Source organism: Camelus bactrianus, chromosome 8 (assembly GCF_048773025.1).
Source record: "Camelus bactrianus isolate YW-2024 breed Bactrian camel chromosome 8, ASM4877302v1, whole genome shotgun sequence".
Taxonomy (NCBI): Eukaryota; Metazoa; Chordata; class Mammalia; order Artiodactyla; family Camelidae; genus Camelus; species Camelus bactrianus.
This window is the reverse complement of record NC_133546.1, coordinates 31,162,658-31,179,874: the sequence shown is the minus strand read 5'-3', so window position 1 is coordinate 31,179,874 and position 17,217 is coordinate 31,162,658. Positions and strand designations below refer to the sequence as shown.

The 17,217-nt window shown below is 39.1% G+C and overlaps 1 pseudogene; it reads left to right on the top strand.

Moving 5' to 3' along the window:
* The first annotated feature begins 1,013 nt into the window (after positions 1-1,013).
* Positions 1,014-1,872, top strand: LOC105077422 (ADP-ribosylation factor-related protein 1 pseudogene; annotated as a pseudogene).
* Positions 1,873-17,217: the final 15,345 nt, after the last annotated feature.

Here is a 17,217-nt window from a genome sequence, read left to right as displayed (position 1 = left end):
GAGCATTCTCTATAACAAAAACCTACTCTCCAGGGGAAAAGACCTTACCAGCACTGTACCCTAGGTAAAGGGAAGGGCCTTCAGCCCACTCTAGCTCCTGTAGCCTTCCTGTCTCTTGTAAGGGGGAAAGAAGAAAGCAAAGAGACACTTAAGAAAGTCAAAGCCCAGGGACATAGGCCCACTAAATGACTGAGATTTAATCATGAGATTATAGATCACTTCCCCCACCACCGCCAGGCACACACCTTACTACTACACCAACAGGACTCCAGTACAATAACAACAGATAGCCCTGAAAGAGCTGCAATGTGCAGACTTCACCTAAGGAGGAGTTCTTACGGATGCGCCTAAAATAACAGGGAGACAAAAACAAAGACACTAGAGGAATCTGAAGTCAATGGCACCTATAGCTATATCAAACATTAAACACAGACCAACTTCTAGCCAGATTAACACAGAACCTCACACTAAGGGCCTGTTTACCTCAATTCCTAGTACCTCATGCCTGACCTTAAACAAACAAACAAAACAAAATCACAAGGCAAGCTAAAAGCCAAGAGAAGGAAGATTCTCCAGGCTGGACCAGTACAAATTTTTTATATATAGCATAAACTGTCTCCTTAAAAACTAGATTAATCTACTCGACTTGAGGTAATTTTTTCTTCATTGGGCATAAGGTTTAGTTACTTGCTTGAATTATAAATTGTATCAAACTTGTGAAGATTGTAATACTGAATTTAATCAACACATTTTTCTGCTAACATGCTGAATAATATTCTTTACCTCAGATTTCCGCTCAAAAGTCACCTCCTCAGTGAGTCCTTACATCACTTAAAAGAGCAGCACTCCTCCACACTCCTGGACCACTCTCCCTGTTTCGTTTTCTTCCTAGGGCCAATCTTTATCTGTCGCATTATAAATCTTACTCGATTGTTTATTGTTTGCCTCCCCGCACTAGAATGTAAGCTTCATGACAGCCGGCTGATTTGTTCATTACCCCTCGCAAAGTGCCCATGACAGGTGAGTATTTGGTAAATATACGTTAACTATATGAATAAATATACTCCATCAACATTTATTTATAGTTTAATAAATATATCGGATTATACGAGGGTAGCTTACATTGAATTCTTACCGTGTACTAAGAACTGTGTTTCGGCCAGTCTGCGTCCGCGTCCGCATCCCGGCAGGCGCCGCGCGGGGTCAGCGCCGGGTCAGCGCGGCGTCAGTGCGGGGTCAGCGCCGGGTCAGCGCTGCGTCAGCGCGTCAGGCGACCGGTGTCTCCTATGGCCCCGGCGCTTCCAGCTTCTCTTTCGTCCGGATGTAAACGCTGCTGTCCGGAGGAGTACAGCATCCTGATGCTGGGTCTGCACAATGCCCAGAATCCGAGCTTCTTGGAGCAGTCAAAAACCTGGTTTAACAAGAACTACAAAGGGGATGAATCGATCCAAAGCCACCGCCACCGCAGTCTAAACCTCGCCTCTATGGACTTGGGAAGGGCTTGCCTCGTGTTCTGGGACTAAGCGGGTCAGGAGGAGCTTCAGGCTTTGTGGGGCAAGGACTACACAGGGTGCCACGGCATCGTCTTACCTCATTGACTCCACGCACGAGGAGAACGGCTGTGCGCGGACAAGGAGAGGCTGTGCGCGTCCAAGCGAGCGTTCCAGAAGATGGTCACGACCAAGGCGCCGGACGGTGTCCCCATCCTGTTGCTGACCAACAAAGAGGACGTGGAGACGTGCCTCTCGTTCCCAACATCAAGGCTGCGTTCACTGACTGCACCTCCAGGATTGGCAGGTGCGCAGGCGCGACTGCCTGACCCTGATCTACTGTGCCCTCACCTCACGGCAAGAAGGTGCGCGACTGCATTGAGTGGATGGTGAAGTGCGTGGTGCCAAACTTGCACCTGCCGCCAGCAGCAGGACATCACATGGGTGCAGAGAGCACCCGCTGGTGCACACCAATCGTCCCTGAGGACCTGGGGACATCCTGCTGGCTCCGTGCCACGCATCCTGGACCGTGGGTTTGCTTTGCCTTTTGGTTTTTTAGTTTGCTTTGTTTTTTCAAGAAAGAAAGAAGGAAAAGCAAAGAAAAACAAAACAAAACGAAAAAAGCTGCGTTGAACAGCTGTAAGTTTTACATGGATTACCTTATTTAAGCTTCACAACAACTCTCTCGTAGGTACTATTATCTTACCCCTTTTGCAAGTGACAAAGCTAAAGAACAAAGAGATTAAGTAAATTATCAATATCCTGCAGAGATAAACTTTTTTTGATCTCTTAGAATTCTGGCTAAGTTATCAACTTATAAATCATCAGTGATAGGAATTCACTCAGCCTAAGGAAAAGCCAATATACACATCTCTGAGGGACGTTTTTTAAGATATGTCAAAACAATCCTACCATCATCAGACCATCACTCATGTCTAAAGTATATAGGGCAGAAGTCTACAAGTTTGGAAAAGGTTTCTTGGAAGTAAAATCGTTGTCTTTTCAGATAGTCATTACTAGGTTGAAGAAAAGGTCTGTGGCTTTTCCCATCCTCCTTTCTCTGTTTCACATCCCCCTTCCCCTCAAGAGCTATGCTGCCTAAGCGAAGAGTCCAGAGATGATCATCTAACTCCCATACTTGCTGGGCTTCAGAAACTCATAGATCCTCCGGGGCTCACTGCACAAGGTGGGGTGCAGTGAGAGAATTCTCAGTAGCTTCACCTGTGTTTTCTGGAGTTTGGGAGCATGCATGGACAGAGAATCAGATATCTGCCGCTTACCTGGATAACGCTGAAGTTAGGTGGATAACGCTGAAGATAAATGAAGCAGCCCCGTATTGCAGGGCCTGAAGACAGGCCACAACTCCCAACAGTTTGCCATGACAGAGCCAGGGTGAATCTCTGTTGAAGGTCCCTATTTATGAAGGTGTACTGCAGGCACAGTGGAAGCGCAAAATTGAAATACTATGGAATAAACCCACCAAGTGTAGGATCTGATTGGGCATGACCAGATGTCAGCCAGAGAGAGGACATCATCGATATGATTAAACAATACAGCCCAGAGTCCCCACAAATACTCCAACGAATGAAATGCAGCACAAGCTGGCATTTGGATGTTTGTCCCAGAGCAGGCAATGACAACCTATCAACAGTAGCTGGACCAAGAAATAAAAAGTAAGTAAAATATTTACGCTTTGGTTCTAATCTCATCTTTCCTTCACTGTGCTGCTTCAGATTTCTTTTATGTCAGGTGAGAGGGGGTAGGAATAAATAGGCTCTCCGCTAATTCAAGACCATAAGCCCCAGGTCAGCATGAGTTGGGATCCGGAAGGGAGTTGCTTTTTAAAACTAGATTAAGATGTAAATCATGTTGTAATTTGTAACACCTAAACTTATTTTAATTGAACATTCTCAGGAAGCTGTGAGATCTCTCTGCTTAGATGTCATCAAGGGATATAGAAGGCTAGATCAAACCAAACAGGTTGAAAGCAGTAGTAAACAAAAATTAAACTGTCCTGCTTATACCCTGCCAAGATTGGATTATTCCATAAGCAAGTTACAATGATAGCGCTTATGTTTTATATAGCCTTAATATATTTGAAAATAAATAAAAAAGGATCTAAAATAATCCTCATGATCTCTCAAAACAGTGAAGTATGGCAAAATCTGGGCTAAGAATCCATTTCCTATATTGGTACCAAGGGACTAGATTTGTAGTGTCAGTCCTGACATAAATGAGTTATTTTTGACACAGATTCCACAATTAATCTCAACCAGTTTGCATCTGCTCCAACAGCCATATGTAGAATCTGAAATACCCAGTAAAGACGAATGCAACACAATAGAGCAGATACAGTGGCGAATCTAATCTGCTAAGAGACTGTAAGATTATCAAGATTATATATGAAGGGATAGAAAATCACCTACTTGGAGGACAAAATAATGACCACAATCATTGATTGAGTGATGCCAGTCGATGTACAAAATACTTAACTTATTTAATCCTATCAACACATGAGGTAGGTTCATTATCACTCCCATGTATTTAAATATGAGGAAACTGAGGCATAGAGAGATTTAAAAACTTGTTTATCATCCAGCTAGTAGGTGGCAGACTGGACTTCAAACCAAGCATTTTGGATGCAGTCTGTGCTTCCTCTAATTTATGTAAAAGAGTTGTCTCAAGTGGCAAAATGGAACTAGTAAAAATTCTTTAAAAGTGGTTATGAAATTATAAGAGAGTTCCCCTGTGTTTCTTTAAGAACCCAGAGCTTCTAATGTCAGAGACATCAGTTTTGAAACATCTCTGCCCAAAGTTGATTATAGCATTATTATAAAATTCTCAGTGCTTGTCTTTTTGGGTCTTCAAACCCAGTATGGTGGGCAGGGATTTCTTTAAAGTCAAATTTAGCTCGAGGGGAAATATTAATCATTAAAGTTAGACTGGTCCCAAAGGCTTAGTGTTCTGTTCTTTTATCTTTCCATTTACTTCTCGTAATACAAATATTACAAGATTACATATTTCTGCATACTTTCTTTTTTTAAAGCCTAAATATATATTGGTTTCATACTTTTGATTATTATTTTAGTAACATTTCAGTTGAAATAAATATGTGAAGGGCTCAAAACTAATGCATTCATTCTCTTAGCTACTAGGAGTATTGCTGCCAGTGGCTCCCAATAGAGCTCGTCCCTAGAAATTACCCTTGGTTGAAAGAAGTAGCCTCAGTCAATATTAAAACACTTCCCTGAGGGCTGCTTGAATTTATTGAGTAGTCAAAGTTGAAGTACAAAGTTCTTGATCCTTTTGACTCAATTGAGAAAATTCTGAAGAGCTATCCCAGTTTTAGAAACTTCCATAGGATCAGGTGGGTTGTCTGTTGCAACTACTCACAGTTCAGTTTCATCCTCTGACCTGTTTTACCTTCCTTATCCCTCACTTGTGTTGTTCCCCAGTAAAGGCACTCCCGAAGAAACCTGCATGCAGATGCTAGAATTTTAAGAGTCTATTTACTGGGGAATCCAACCTAACAGAGTTGGTACTAGGAGTATACCTAGGAAGCAAATTTAGAAGTGTAATTTTGAAGCTAGATCCAGTGCTGGCCATGTGGCAATAAGGACCTCATCACCACAGTGCAATTCTTAGAATTTTTACCAGTAGTGAACTGGGGTAAGAAACTGGTGAAATGGAATAAACTGGTAGGTGCAATATCTTAGGTTTTGGAAGATTTGGGGGAAATAATAATCATAAGAATGATGGAATCAGGTGGTTATCAGTGGGACAATAGACATATTGAGAAAAGGCAGTGATAAGCTAAAAGTGGTTAATCACCAACATTAAGTAGAGTGGTAAATTCAGTGAGTCTCCTTGACACCATACACAGACTGTCACTTCCTGCTCTGGAGAGCAGATGAGGATCAGAGTTGACTTAGAATAGGAGGACATGCTGCAGAACAATTTGAATTCTTACCCTGGCAGGTCTGAAATGCCAAGGTCAGAGATTGAGAAAGAGTGGGATCCTGTGACTTGGAATGGATACATATGGGGAAATGTACTAAGGAATCCTGACTCTCCAGAATCCTCTGAGCCCCTGGACTCTGGAAATATCTCATTTCTCCTAAGTGGTTATCATTCCTCCTTGCTTGAACACACACCATAGGTCTGATCTGAAAGATAGCAGATTCCTTGCTCTAGGTATAGCCCTACTTTCTCTCCTGCTACTAGAAAAACAGCTAGGGTTGTGTCATAACAGAACCAGATAAGGAAAGTGCTAGACCTGCTAAGAGAAGAAAGTCACTATATATTAAAGGCACTGAAGGACATAGGAACATGTATGGGTGGGGGTTCTGAGAGTATTTATGAAACTACTTTTGAGAGTGCTGTAACAAAGGGATAGAATATGAATTTGGATAAGGACATTTTTATTACTATAGGATCGCTATAAATCACTATAGGATTAATTACACTGGCAAGAACTTGGGAGATGGTGCTGTTACACTAGATGGGCTCCAGGATGCTTGGGAAAACGATGTCCCACACTAAGTGAAGTGGAAATACCAAGACTGTCAGGACAAATGGTGATAAAAAAAAATAAAGAGCACAAAAATGTATATACTAGAGTTGATACTTTACATAAATCCAAGAAAATCACCAGATGATTATACTCTATTGGAGGATCCAAAGAAAACTCCATTTACTAAAATGATAATGTGCTTGGGAGAAGGGTAATGACATTTTTTTTAAAGTATAGTTGGTTTACAATGGGGCAATGACATTTTAAGAGTTTTGGGAGTTTGGGGGGAGGTGTTGTTCTCTGTAGACCAGAGCTATGGTAGGATATACTGAGGGTGGACGGAGGCCTGACACAGAGAGCTATAAAGGTAGTTGAAAAATAAAACATGGTATCATCAGATCAAGATAAATGTACAGTTTACATGTGTGTTCAATCTATGCAACTAAAATAAATCAATGGTTCACTATCAGAAGGCCACCCAATAATAAGATATGATTCACTACCCAGTTTCCTGGCCTGAGCTAGTCTCAGAGATAGGAACCCATTGACTGTAGGAGAGGCTGATCAACCATGAGAAAGGAACCTGTAGTACCATGACAGGTATATATATAATAATCCCCCCAGTCCTTTCCTAAAGGGAACCATGACATTTATTACTGTATACTAGAAAAGGGGAATACTCAGACATTCATTTAGAGGACTGCTGGAAGCATCCTCATTCCCTATCCCTGTTAGATTGGTGGCTAATGGTGGTCAGGTGATAAATGGAGTCCTGGCCCAAATTCAGTTCACTATGTCCAGGGACACACCCCGTGGTCATTTCTCTTTCCCCAAATGTCTGACTCGTATGGGTTTCTTGTGAGTTGGCAGAATCTCCACATTGGCTCCTTGATCTATAAGGTAAGAACTATTGTAGCAGAGAAAACCAAGGGGAATCCTCTGAAACTTCCTCATACAATGGTTAAAAAAAAAAAAGCAGCATAAAGCAGTATTGCCTAAGTCTGTGAGTATACTAAAAATATTGGGTTGTGGAGTATAAATGGGTAAACTGATGTTATGTTAATTTTATCTCATTAAAACTATTGAAAAAATATTGCAACTTTTGGAAACAGCAGACATAATATGTGCCACTCTCAAACATTTGTAGGATGCATGGGTGGTGGTCCATTTCATAGCCTATTTAACTCACCAATCTGATGCCTAGAGAAACCAGATGGATCCTCTAGGTGACAGTGATTACCACAAACTCAGTTAGGTATTAACTTCAATTATAGTGTGCACTCCAGATATATTATCTTTACTAGAGCAAATAAACATGGCCTTAGGAATGTGATATGTGGCCATTGATCTGGAAAATTAGTTCCTTCCATCCCTATCAAGAGAGAGGACCATAAGTGGTTCACATCCACATGGGATGAACAGCAGCATGTACTTATGGTCTCGCCCTCGAGGTGCAGTTTTCTGCCATTCTCTGTCATAAAATAGTCTAAAAAGACCTGGGCATTTGGACATTTTGCAAAAGATCAAATTGGCTCACTATTCAATAAAACAGTGCTAATCAGACCTGATGGACAAGAAGTGGTAAAGACAATGTAGACCTTCGAAAAAAATAATAACTCTTGAGTGTGGTAGATTCAGCGACAAGCCACATCAGTAAAGTTTTTATAAGTCCAGTGGTCTAGGGCAGGTATGAAACATCCAAAAGTAAAGATCAAAGAATTATACAAAGTAAAGAACAAAGGATTATATATATCTTTTACCTCCCAAGTAGAAGAAAGTACAATACTTAGTAGAACTCTTCCAGTTCTGGAGACAGCATACTCTATGCTTGGGAAACCCTATCAGCCTATTTACTGAATGATAAGGAAGCCTGCTGGCTTTGAGGTGTTTTAGAGCAGGAAAGGGCTTTCAAACAAGTCCACGTTGCAGTTCAATTTCCTGTTACTTGATCCCTGAAACCTGGCAGACCCATTTGTATTAAGGTTATTTGGGGAAAGGTACCATGTGGCATTTGTGGTATTTCCTAATACAGGAATCACAGCATGAATTCTAGTGTAATACCATGCTATCTACAGCAAAGAATTAATCATTCTAAAAACAATTCTTGGTGTGCTACTGGGCCCTGGTAGAAGTGGTGCATCTGACCATAGACACAAAGCAACAAGACATAGTTGCACACTTTGAGTTGGATTTTCTTGGACCCACCAAGTTGTAAGATCAGATCTAGATATAATCAATTCATCATAAGATGAGAGTGGGATCTGGATCAAGTTAAAGAAGACAAGTAAACTACACAATAAGATAGTGCAGACCACCATGTCATCTACTCCTGTTGCACCACCATTCTTTTGTCATCAAACAGTAATCAGTTAGTGAGAAGTGACTAGCAAAAATTGAGGGAGTAAAGATCCCTTTCTTGCCTTCTTCACAAGATAAAATTGCTAGAGCTAGGTATTGAAAACACAGCCTAAGAGATCTGGCATTTACTTATCTAATATTCGAAAGTGCCATAATCTATTTCCTCTATTTCTACAGCCCTGGCATGAGGAAAAACCCTGCAGCAGCTCCTTTTAATATGAAACAATGTAAAGTCTTTACCAAAGCCTCGGATTTCCTGTATCTTTAAGCCTCTTTGTCTCATTTCAAGAACCACAAAACACCATCATTAACAAAAGCCAACAGTATTTCTCAACCTAAATTCAAATTTGATATTTCAGTTTAAGTTTACTACAGAAGCCATCTCCAGAAGTGTTGTTATGGTTGCCTGAATAACATTTCATCAACAACAGAATAAAGTCCAAACCCCTGCCGTGTTAGGTTCTCCATTTTGTCTTTAAATTAATCTCCTCTATACTCTGCTCCAGCTAAATTGGCTGATACACAATTTACTAACATATCTTGTCTCATTTTTTTGAGTGCTCCTCTCTCACCACTCTCCGTCCCACTCGTCAACCCCATCTCTCATGTCATGTCTTTCATAAAGTTTTCATGACCCTCAGAGATCATGAAAATGTTTCCCATAGCTCATGGGAGAAAGACTCTAATCCTTAATGCAGCCTAGACACTCCTGTATTATATGGCCTCTCTCCCTCTCCAGCTTTCTCTTGCATGTTGCTCTCTGAGTTTCAGCCATACTGGCATTTTTCTCTTTGTAGCACCATATTCTTCCTCCAAAGGACTATTTGCATACTGGCCCTCATTCCTGTTACACTTCCTCTGGCCTTAAAGTTCCAGTCCTTTGCAATTGTTTACCAAGCCTTTTCCTAGACCCCATAAAACAAGAAGGGTAGAAATGGTGCTGGCATGCCAGCAGACAATCTAGTCACTAACTAATAAGACCATGAGGATTTTAGGGTATCTGTGAAGCCAGAGATGTGAGTTAGGGAAGAGAAAGTGAAGAGTAGGAGCAAATGTCAGGAGAATCTGAGCCATCACTCCTGAAATTTATTTGACTTCCTAATCTGCTCTGGCTCAGTCTTATACATACATACACACCAATCACATTTCATAAGGGAATGAAGGCTGCTGCATACATCCAACTTCTTAATGTCTTCAGTCAGGTAATGCCCAGCTGTTTATGGTAGCCATTCTTATAGTCCATTCTTACAGTCACCTAGTGTTCCATACAATATTGAGCTGTTGCTTTTCTATTAGGGCCACGTACCAAACCCAAAACAGCTTTACCACCAGAAAACAATGGTTGGCAGAAGAGGAAATAGCCTTTCTTCAAAAACCTTAGGGATCTATTTTGATGCTACTATTGCTGGCTTCATACTTTATCCTTTTCTGCCACAAATTCTTCAAGGACTGCACAGTCTGCTGTGTCATTGGCATTAAGTGGCAGGTCACCTTGTGCAAAGCCTGGACCTGCTGCAGACCCTCTCTTGCTCCACATATTTCTTGGAACAGGAAGCCTTACGGGTTGCCTGATGATGGACCAGAGCAATATACCCAAATCTAGTGCCTCAGATGTATTAAGTCTGAGGACTTTTTCTGCTGTGGTCTGTGCAAAGTGAGACAACTTGTCTCTCATTGAAGAGGGAATATCTTGACATTTTTATACCATTGTTCTACTAGAAACTTTATAGTATCAGAGGTCTGAATTTTCACGTGGTTGCCTCCCTTCCTCATTCAGGCTTTGTCTTCCTAAAGGCATCTGGTTTTTATTTTCTTACTAATGCCCCAACATGATATTCTGTTGCATGTCAAGATAATCAAGGTCCCTCCAGACCATAATACCAACTATTCAAAGTCTAAGTCTGCAGCAAAGTAAAGCACTTACACCAGAATGTAAATCAGTCACTGCTCCCTCATCAAAAAGCCTTGCTAAGAAAAGAATTATCAGCTTAACTGAACAGTGTACATAGCGACATAGTTCACATTTTGGTGCAAGCTTCTTAAGTCACTGGGGACAAGTAAGAAACATGGACAAGAAACCAGTTCACAGGTGACACTTTGAGGATCACTGCCCTAGTCTAGACTATAATATGACAGAGATCAGACATGGCTTTGATAAAAGACAGCAAAGGTGTACTGTTGAACTGCTGGGCAAAGGTGAGATGTTGCAGGTTATACTCACTGATGGAAACTAAAGGAAAAGCATTTGCTAGGGCAGTAGGTGCATATCACATGCCAGAGGCAGATTTGTTTTAGTGAAGATACCAGTTATTGCTTGCCTCAGATTACCAAGGTCCCACTTCCCCCTGGCAGAGTCCATCCATGCACTCATCAAATTTATGGATGACATAATCCCATAATCCAATTGGATGGGCTGTGTCTTAGGGCAAAATTGAGGGCTTTAAAGAAAAGACTAAAAGTTTTAGCAAGTTTAGGGGACCAATAAAGGTTAGTAAAGCACCCAGGGAGTAGCAAGGGCCGAAAGTCATTATCACCCCTAGACCTTCTCCCTAGAAGGGAGAAGAGGATAAAGCAGTGTTACTGGAATTTGGACAGCAGAAGTCAGAGGTGAGAGGCTGCCCTCCAGGTGGTTGGTAAAGGAATGCAGCCACTGTAAACATGTGAATTAGTGAGTGGAAAGCACCACCTCTCTGTCCTCCTGCTGGCTGATCTCCCATTGGTGTTGGCCTTGGCCAAACCTAACCCTAAGTGTGAGAGCACGGGAGTCCTAGTGATGCAGTCTCAAGAGGTCAGCCTCCCAGGACACACAGCCAGTCAGAGAAGGGCAGAGGATGACTCTTAAAAAGCCAATAGAGAAAAATACACACTCTTGAAAGGCAAATAGAGAATAATATACATTCCTCCACAAGAGAAAGTTTTGATAAAATAGGCTATATCTCTACAATCAAATACCATACAGAAATTTTAAAAATTGAACTAGGTTTCCAAAGTAAGTAAATCTCAAAAACAATAAATGAAAAACAGAAAGCAGCAAGTTACCCATACAATAACATTTATATAACATTTCAAATCCAATAAAACCATACTTCATGGGTACATAAATATGTAGAAAAATGGTATTCTAGCAATAACTGCTGGGAATGCAGTTCTGTATACATCATTGTTAGGGGTTGAATATGTCTGAAAATATCTTCATTCTCCCCTCACACTTGCATAGTTTGGCTGGGTGTGTTAGTTATCTATTGCTGTGTGTTATGGGTTGAACTTTGTCCTCCAGAAAGACATGCTGAGGTCCTAACCCCCAGAACCTCAGAATGTGAACTTACTTGGAAATAATCATTGCAGATGCAATTAGTTAAGCTAAAATGAGGTCATACTGTAGTAGGATGGGCCCTTAATCCAACATGACTGGTATAAGTGAGAAGAGACACAGGAGGAATACCATGTGAATGATGTAGGTAGAGATTGGGGTAATGCAGCTGCAAGACAAGGAATGCCAAAGTAAACCACCAGAAGCTGTAGAAGGCAACAAAGGATTCTTCCCTGCAGGTGTCAGAGAGCACATGGCACTGACGACACCTCAGTTTCAGACATTTAGCCTTCAGAACTGAGACAATAAATTTCTGTTGTTCTAAGTCGCCTGGTTTGTAGTAATTTGTTATAGCAGCCCTAAGAATCTAATAAAATCTCAGACTTACCCACAGTAAATCATGGTTCTAGACTATTAGTCCCCGTTAGGTATAGGCGGTATAGGTGAGCAACTCCATCTTTCAGTCAAGGGTAATCTCTTCTCGCCTGCTATGGTCCAGACTCCAATATGCAAACACAGTGTGGTCCAGGAGCCCAGCACATCTCTTAGTGTCAGGCAGCTCTGTGATTTCAGGTAGGCTCTGGTCTTTTCCATCTTCCCTGACACCCCCAAGTTACACAGTTTCAGCCCCAACTCACTGCTGTGCCTTCTATACACTTTTTAGGAAAGCCTCTCCATTTCTGATTGACGAGGCTTTTATTTCCAGTTTTTATAGTAGGCTCTGTGTTTATGAAATATGTTTATATGTTGCTGTCATTTACGTGTTTCAACTGGAATGGAAGAAGATTTTGCTTATATTCTATCAGTGATATTGAACTGGATGAATTGCTGAAGTCTCCTTAGACCCAGATTTATTTTTTGTTTCTCATGGTCCAGAGTCAAATTACTCACTAAACAGCTCATTGAATTTATGAATACTATATATGAAGTGCCAAAGTACTTAGGGGAATGAGCTACCCAGTGTACTCAAAGGAAAATCCTGGAAAGTTCTCAAGAGCAGACGCCTTTGGGTTTCATTTATTTGTCTGCTCTTTTTTAGAAGCAGAGACACTGTATGATGTTGTGGGTAAAACAGGAGAAACAAAAAGAAGCTTCAATTCTAGGTCTGGCTTAAATTATATCTAACAAACATTTATTGAAATCTGCCGTGTAATGTAATGGCTTAATCCCTGAATTTTACCTTGTGAGGTGTGGAGAGAATGGAGGATCAAGATGAATAATTTATCCAAACTCTTGGCTCTTGTTTACTAAGCCCACATGCTGTGGACCACTCTTGCTGACCTTACATTATGCTATTCTGCTTGGTTTGTGCCAGCCTCACTGGCTACTTTCTCCTCCTTGTACACATCCAGCTTCTTCCTATTTGGGGCCTTGGATTGAAAGGATTCTCTCCCTTATTCTCTGCAGCTAGCCAGGTCACTTGAAACATCATCCACTGTAATCCTCTGCATAGAACATATCATTATGCATTTCTTTTGATTGCTTATTTGCTCTCTATATTTTGTTTATCTTTCTGTCTTATCTACCAAATTTCACTCTTTGGGGCATGGTTCTGGACAAGCACTAGATTTGAATTAAAATCCTGTCTTGTATTCCCTTTCTTTCTGATGCAATTACCAATGCAACAGTATAAGAAAAAAAATGTGCTGGAAATGGGTAATTTTGCCATTTGAAGAAGAGATTATGGACTCAGGAGTTAATGAATTCCTAATATTTTCTGCTAGATTTAATAAATGCAGAGATGGCCTTAGATTATTTATCGCTGGAGATTGGTTGAAACTTTTTATAATTGTATGCTGGATATCATTGGATCACCTGGTGGGTGATATGTGTCCTGTGGCATATCCTTGGTCAGTAGAAGACTATCTCTTTTTGAGTCTCATCTTTCAGAGAAGCTTAAACCTTATATTCAGAACTAAAATACAACATTCAGTATAGAGACATTGATACAATCCACTAATATTAGTCAGATTTATCCAGTTTTACTCTTACTCATGTGTGTGTATTTAATTTTGTGCAGTTTTGTTGCATATGTAGGTTTGTGCATCCACCACAAACAAGATACTGAATAGTTCCATCACCACAAGGATCCCTTGTGTTGTCATTTTATAACCACACCCACCTCCTATTCACCCACACCACCTACATTCCTAATCCCTGGCAATAACTAATCTATTCCCCATTTCTAAAACTCTTGTCATTTCAAAATGTTACATAAACAGAATTATACAGCATATACCCTGTTAGGACTGGCTTTTTTCACTTAATATAATTCCCTGGAGATTCTTTCAAGTTGTCGTCTGTATCAGTAGTTTGTTTCTTTTTATTGCTGAGTCGTGTTCCATGGTATGGATGTACCACAGTTTGTTTAACCATTCATCTGGTGTTGGAACTCTGGGCTGTTTCCAGTTTGGGGTTATTACAAATAAAGCTGCTATGAATATTCATGTGCAGGTTTTTGTGTGAATGTTAAGTTTTTATTTTTCTAGGATAAATACCTAGGAGCATAACTTCTGAGTTGTATGTTTTTGCAGTTTTTGTATGATGTTCAGTTTTACGAGAATTCTACCATGCTCTTCTGGAATGGCTCTACCATTCAGCAAGCAATGAATGCCTGGTCCAGTGTCTCTACATACTCACCAGCATTTGGTGTTTGCTGTTGTCACTAAGTTTTATCTTAGCCATTCTGATGCATGTTTGTGATAGTTCATTGTGACATCCATTTCCTATGTCAAATGATGTTGTACATGTTTTCAATGTGCTTGTCATCTGTATATCCTCTTCAGTTAGATGTCTGATCATGTCTTTTGCACATTTTCTAGTTGTGTTGTTTTTTTTACTGTTGAGTTTTGAAATTCTTCTTATGTTTTTATATGCTGGTCTTTTTATTGGATATGTAATTTGCAAATATTTTCTTCTAGTCTTGTCCATTCTCTTTACATGGGTTTTCACAGAGCAAAAGTGTTTAATTGTGATGAGGCCCAAGCTATCAATTTTTAGTTTCAGGGATCATGTTTTGGGGGCTAAGTAAAAGAACTCTGCTTAGCCCTAAATCCAGAAATTTTTCTCTTTTTTTTTTCTAAAACCAATACTGTACTTTTCTGATTAATATATCAATATAGAAGCTTTAGAATTGGATAGAGTGATTCCTCCCACTTATTCATTTTTTTGTCAAGATTATTTTAGCTATCCTAAAGCCTGTGCCTTTCCATGTGGATTTTCGAAGAAGCTTCTCTACATCTACAAAAATTCTTATTGGGATTTTTATAGAAGTTACATTAAACATATAGATCAATTTGGGAAGAACTGACATTTTTACTATACTAAATCTTCCAATCCATAAACAAATATGTCTCTCCATTTGCCTAGGTATACTTGACTCCTTTAATCAGCATTTTGTAATTATTTTTAGCGTGTAAATCCTGTATGTGTTTTGATAAGTGTACACCTAAGTATTTCATTTTCATTGGACCAATTGCAAATCACGTTGTGTTTTCCAGTTTCATCACATTTATTTTTAATGTACAGGAATACAATTGATATTTTTGTGTTAATCTTGTATCCTGTGAACTTACTCAGCTCACTTATGTGTTCTAGGACTTTTTTGTAGATTCTCTGGGATTTTCTACATAGATAATCATACCATCTGCAAAAAGTAAAAGTTTTATTTTGTCCTTCAAATTTGTATGACTTTTGTTTCTTTTTCTTGCCTTATTGCAAAGTAGAAAATCCAGTACTATGTTGAATAAAGTGGTAAGGGAGGACATATTTACCTTGGACCCAGGATTAGGGAGAAAGCATTCAGTTTTACCATTTAGTATGAAGTTAGATGTAAATTTTTTAGATGTTATTGGGTTGAGGAAGTTCCCGTCTAGAGAGTTTTTATCATGAATGCATTGGATTTTATTGAATGCTTTTTCTCAATCAATATGATCACCTGCTTTCTTTTTTTCCTCTAGCTTGTTGATATATAGAGTATAACATTGATTGAATTTCAAATGTTGAACCAGCCTTGCATACATGGAAATCATCCTACTTCGTTATGTGCATAATTTCTTTTTACTTTATAGGATTCAGTTTGCTAATATTTTGTTGAAAAGTCTTATGTAAAATTGATGAAATATGTTACTCTCTAATTTTGCTTTTCTTATACTGTCTGTCTTTGTTAGGTTTGATAAAAGGTTTATATTAGCCTCATAAAATGAGCTGAAAATTGCTCCTTCCTCCTCCTGTTTTTAGAAGAGAATGTGTAAAATTGGTGTTAATTCTTTAAATGTTAGATAAAATTTTACAGCAAAATCATCTAGGCCTAGTTATTTCTTTTTTGTGAGTTTTTAATTATGAATTCAATTTCTTTAATGGTTATAGGATTATTCAGAATATTGATCTCATCTTGACTGAGTTTTAATGCTTTGCCTTTTTTTTAGGAATTAGTTTATTTTTTGTAAATTGTCCAATTTATGAGTATACATTTTATTTTAAATACTATTTTTTGTTGCCTTTTTAATAGCTGCAGTATCTGTAATCATATCCTCTGTTAGGATCCTCATATTGGTGATTCTTGTGCTTTTTTATTTTTGCCTATCTTGCTAGAGGTCTATTAATTTTACTGATTTTTTTTAGAACCAAATTTAAATTTCATTGTATTCTCTATTTGCCTATTTTTATTGCCATTCATTTATGCTCTCATCTTTATTTCTTCTGCTTGTTTTTGGTTTAGTTTGTTCTCCTTTTTCTATTTTCTTGAGGTAGGAACTTAGATAATTGATTTGAAACCTTATCTCATTTTACAGATAGGCATTCAGTGCTATATATTTCTCTCTCATCACTGCTTTAGCTGCATCTCACATATTTTGATATGCTGTACTTTCATTTCTTTCAGGTCTGTTTTTCAAAATTTTCTTTAAAAATTTACTTCTTGTCCTATGAATTATTTATTACTGTGTAGCTTAATTTACATACCTTTATAGAGATTTTCCTGTTGCCATTCTGTTATTGAATTCTGGTTTGACACCTTTATAGTCAAAGAACGTACTCTACAGAATTCTTTTAAATTTGTTGCAGTTTTGTTTTCTGGCCCAGGATATAATTTGTCTTGGTGAATGTTCCATAGGTGCTTGAATAAAGTATATTTGGCTGCTGTTTGGGTAGTGTTCAAAATTTTTTGTTAGACCCTGTCAATGGATTTTGTTGTTTAGAACTTGTATATCTTTGCTGCTTTTCTGTCTTACTAGTTTTATCAGTTGCTATTGGCGGGGGGTGGGGAGGTGGGAGCATTAAGGTTTCCAGCTGTGATTGTTAAGTTGTCTATTTCTCCTTTCATCTCAGGTTTTGCTTCATTTGCATTTAGAGGCTCTGTGGTTTGGTGTGTACACATTTAGCATCGTATGTCTTCTTTGTGGATTGATTCCCTCCATCATTGTATGTCCTGTTATGTAGTAATTTTATTTGCTTAGAAGTTTACTTTATCAGATGTTAATTATAGCGAATCATTATTTTCTAAATCAAATGCTTGCATGGTGTATCTTTTTCAATCCTATTTCTCT